Consider the following 4,965-nt stretch of genomic DNA (forward strand, 5'->3'; position numbering starts at 1 on the left):
CAGCAGTGGAACAGCCCAATAGTGTTATACCTTGATTATGAAGCAAAGTCCTGAGACTGTGGTTTGGAAACCAGTGATGTGGGAATTTCTTAACTGTATGCCTCACATGGTAAGCACTTCAAAAACATCTCTGGTTACAAATTACATATTTTATATAATGAATTCATTTTTATAAAAGCAAAGATCTGCATTTGTTTTCTTCAATTACTCATTAGTTTTGGTAGTAAGAAATGGGTTCCCAAGACTAGGATTCTAATGTATGCCATTGCATCTCTACCAAATAAAGACTTGGAGAACTGTAAAAACTCTCAGCATGAAACACTCCATTGAAACCCCTGCAGTAGGAAACTTGACCAAACTTGAACACAGCTTCTTGCAGCCAAAGACATGTCCCTGAGATACTCCCACCGCTTATTGAGTTACTGTCAAGAATAGCTTAGGACTGTTCAAAGAATTTACTCTTTGTTTTAACAATCCTTGATGATATGCCCCTGACCTCTCTTTCCTAGAGCATTTTTTTTTTATTTTTTATTTTATTTTTTTTTATTTTTAGAGACAGAGAGGGATAGATAGGGACAGACAGGAACGCAGAGAGATGAGAAGCATCAATCATCAGTTTTTCGTTGTGGCGCCTTAGTTGTTCATTGATTGCTTTCTCATATGTGCCTTGACCGCGGGCCTTAAGCAAACCGAGTAACCCATTGCTCGAGCCAGCGACCTTGGGCTCAAGCCAGTGAGCTTTTGCTCAAACCAGATGAGCTGGGCTCAAAGCTGACGACCTCAGGGTCTCGAACCTGGGTTTTTCGCATCCCAGTTCGACGCTCTATCCGCTGCGCCACCGCCTGGTCAGGCCCTAGAGCATTTTTTTTAAAAGCCAACAATTGTAAATCTTTCCACTGTTCCTTTGAGATGAACGTGTATTTCTCACAACTCAGGAGTGTCTTCCTTTAGAACAGTGGTTCTCAACCTTTCTAATGCCGTGACCCCACAATACAGTTCCTCATGTTGCGGTGACCCCAAACCAAAAAATAATTTTGGTGGCTACTTCATAACTGTAATTTTGCTACAGTTATGATTCGGAATGTAAATACCTGATATGCATTATGTATTTTCCGATGGCTTTAGGCGACCCCGCTGGGGTCGTGACCCACAGGTTGAGAACCGCTGCTTTAGAACCTTTGAAATGTAATCATTGGAAAGGATAGGGCCTGTGTCTCCCAGTCTCTGTGAGAGAGTAGAACCCTAACTTCCAATAATTCCAAGCTAGCAGATGCAGCTGACATCATATTTACACTAACCAACCTTTTGGAATGTTTTACTGCTCTGGCTCTACCTGAGCCCTACCTCCCTTCTCCCTCCTTTTCCCTTCAAAACACTGCACAAGCCTGACCTGTGGTGGCGCAGTGGATAAAGCGTCGACCTGGAAATGCTGAGGTCGCCGGTTCGAAACCCTGGGCTTGCCTGGTCAAGGCACATATGGGAGTTGATGCTTCCAGCTCCTCCCCCCTGTCTCACTCTCTCTCTCTCTCTCTCTCTGTCTCTCTCTCCCTCTCTCTCTCCTCTCTAAAATGAATAAATAAAATAAAAAATTTTAAAAAACTGCACAAATCAGGATGCAGCTCATCTCCACTATTGTCGGCAGCTACTGAATAAAATCTGTTTTCACTGCTTTGTTTGTCTCTGATATCTTGGCCATGAAGAACTAATTAATTTAGAAGTCAAAGGTTGAATGTAAATGATGAATTAAAACAAAAAGTGTTACTAATATAAAATAGTTGGTTCTGACCAAGACAGAGTTCTCCACACTTAAGCTCCCAAGGGATTGTGCTTGAAGTCCTAACTTCCCTCAGTGGATCTAAGTTCTGACCAGCCTTCCTAGCATTTCAGAGGATTCTCCAACATTTCAAATGTTTCCTATGTTTAAGGCTACTTCTCTCTCAACCACCTCTTTATTCTTTTTCCTTTACTGAAAGGGATATAGTGTTAGGAGTCAGGACAGTATTTATAAGTCATTGCTATATTATTTACATATGGAAATAACCTAAATGTCCATCAAAGAATGAATGGATAGAGAAAATGTGAGACTGTAAAATACATGATTTTTTAACCACTTCGCTGTACTTCTGAAACTAATATAGAATAATATTGAATGTGAACTGTGATTGAAAAATAAATTTTGGCCCTGGCCAGTTGGTTCAGTGGTTAGAGTGTCAGCCTGGTGTGTGGATGTCCCAGGTTCGATTCCTAGTCAGGGCACACTGGAGAAGCGACTATCTGCTTCTCCACCCCTTCCCCTCTCCCTTCTCTCTCCCTATCTCTCTCTATCACTCCTGCTGCCATGGCTTGGTTGGAGCAAGTTGGCCCCAAGCACAAAGGATGGCTCCATGGCCTCCCCTTAGGTGCTAAAATAGCTTGGTTTCCAAGCAACAGAGCAACGGCCCCAGATGGGCAGAGCATCACCCTATAGAGGGCTTGTCGGATGGATCCCGGTGGGGACGCACGCAGGAGTTTGTCTCTGTCTCCCTGCTTCTCACTTAAAAAAAATAATAATAAAGAAAAATAAACTTTAAAAAATAAGAAAATGTAAGATACACAAACACACACACAATAGAATATTATTCAACCTTTAAAAAGAAGGAAATCCAGACATTTGTGACAACATAGGTGAAACTAGGAGGACATTATGGTAAGTAAAATAATCCAGACACAAAAAGACAAATACTGCATGATCTAAACAGATAAACTCATAGAAGCAGAGTATAATGGCAATTCACAGGGGTTGAGGAGAGTAATGAAAATGGGGAGATGTTGGTCAAAATGTATAAACTTATAGCTATGCCAGGTTATGGAGTTAATAAGTTATGGAGATTTAATTTACAGCATGGCGACTACCATTAATACTGTATTGTTTACTTGAAATTTGCTAAGAAGGTAGATCTTAAGTATTCTTACTTTCCACACTCATGTGGATTGATGGATATTTTGACTAGCTTGATTGAGATGACTATTTCACAATGCATTCTCATATCAAAATATCAAGTTATATACCATAAATATATACAATTGCTATTTGTCAATCATACCTCAAAAAAGCTGAAAACAAAAGATGGATGAATCTACATTATTGACTATGTAAAATATATAAATATCTTAAAAATTACTATTCACAAAGTTCAATAGTTTAGTTTATTGCTCTGGGCTTCAGTTTCTGCATCACTAAAATGAAAAGAATTGAAGGTTCCCTTCAGCTCTTGAGTTTGATGCCTACAACTAGGGGAAATGGTGAGTAGATCTACTCTTAGCATAATATAAATAAGGTGATGGGTTTGAGAACAAGCCACCCCAAAATATACTGCTTTAGCATATCGATTATTTTGAGCTGAAGACATCTGTAAAACAGCAAAGGCAGGAAGAGCCCTCTGACTTCCTTTTTTCTACCAAAAATCAGGTAACAATATTCCCCCAGAAAAGATGACCTCCCTGTACCAGGAGAACCAACTTTTAGTTTTTTTGCTGTTTCTTTTTGTATTTTTCTGAAGTTGGAAACGAGGAGGCAGTCAGACAGACTCCCGCATGTGCCCGACCGGGATCCACCCGGCATGCCCACCAGGGGGCGATGCTCTGCCCATCTGGGGCATCACTCTGTTGCAACCAGAGCCATTCTAGCGCCTGAGGTAGAGGCCACAGATCCATCCTCAGCGGCCGGGCCAACTTTGCTCCAATGGAGCCTTGGCTGAGGGAGGGGAAGAGAGAGACAGAGAGGAAGGAGAGGGGGAGGGGTGAAGAAGCAGATGGGCGCTTCTCCTGTGTGCCCTGGCCTGGAATCGAACCCGGGACTCCTGCACGTCAGGCCGACGCTCTACCACTGAGCCAACCGGCCAGGGCTTAGTTTTATTTTTTGCTATTGTTTTCCATGTTCTATTTTATGTATTTGAGCTCTGATTTTGATTATTTTCTTTCTTTCTACCAGCTTTGGTTTTAATGCATTCTTCTTTTTCTAGTTCCTTAAGTTGTAAAGTTAGGTTGTTGATTTTATTTTTTTTCGGGCATGGGGGGGGAGGAGTGAGAGAGAAAGAAAGAAGCATCAATTCTAGTTCCATTTAGTTGTACACCCATTGATTGCTTCTAATACATGCCCTGACTGGGGTTCAAACCAGTGACCCCAGGATTAAACGACCTCAGCATTCCAGGATGATACTCTATGAATGCACTATGCCACCAGCCAGGGCTAGACTGTTGATTTAAAATCTTTTTTTTTAATGGAAGTGTTTATAGTTATATATTTCCTCTTTAACACCACTTTCAATTTGCCATGTTGTTTTCATTTTCTAAGTATTTTCTAATTTTCCTTGTGATATCCTTTTTCTTTACTTTTTCTTTTTTCTTTAAAAAATATGAAATGCTTCATGAATATGTGTGCCATTCTTGCACAGGGGCCATGCTAATCTTCTCTGCCCTTATCATTCTACTTTTAGTGTAGGTGCTGCCTTTTGGTTTATGTGTGCACTCCCTCATGATTTCTTCTTTGAGCCATTGGTTCAAGAGTATGCTGCTTGATTTCCACAATTTTGTAAATTTTTCCAGTTTTCCTTCTGTTGTTTATTTTTTTAACTTTATTTTTCACTTACAGTTTACATTCAATTTATTGTATATTAGTTTCAGGTGTACAACACAATGGTTAGACAATCATATACTTTAAAAAATGGTCCCCCTGATATTTCCAGTATCTGCCTGGCACTACATACAGTTATTACAATGTTATTGACTCTAGTTCCTGTCTGGTACTTCACATACCATGACTATTTTGTGACTGTATTGATGTCTAACTGCACCCCATTGTGGCTGGAGAAGATACTTTGTATGATATCTGTTTTTCTTAAATCTACTGAGACTTCATTGTGGCCATGTATGGTCTATCTGAAAATGTTTCAGGCAAAGTTGAAACATTCAAGTGTGTATGCTGCT

At 40.3% G+C, this 4,965-nt stretch overlaps 1 pseudogene; it reads right to left on the bottom strand.

Moving 5' to 3' along the window:
- Positions 1-4,388: 4,388 nt before the first annotated feature.
- LOC136307118 (U6 spliceosomal RNA) lies at positions 4,389-4,507 on the bottom strand (annotated as a pseudogene).
- Positions 4,508-4,965: the final 458 nt, after the last annotated feature.

This window comes from Saccopteryx bilineata, chromosome 5 (genome assembly GCF_036850765.1).
Source record: "Saccopteryx bilineata isolate mSacBil1 chromosome 5, mSacBil1_pri_phased_curated, whole genome shotgun sequence".
Lineage (NCBI taxonomy): Eukaryota > Metazoa > Chordata > Mammalia > Chiroptera > Emballonuridae > Saccopteryx > Saccopteryx bilineata.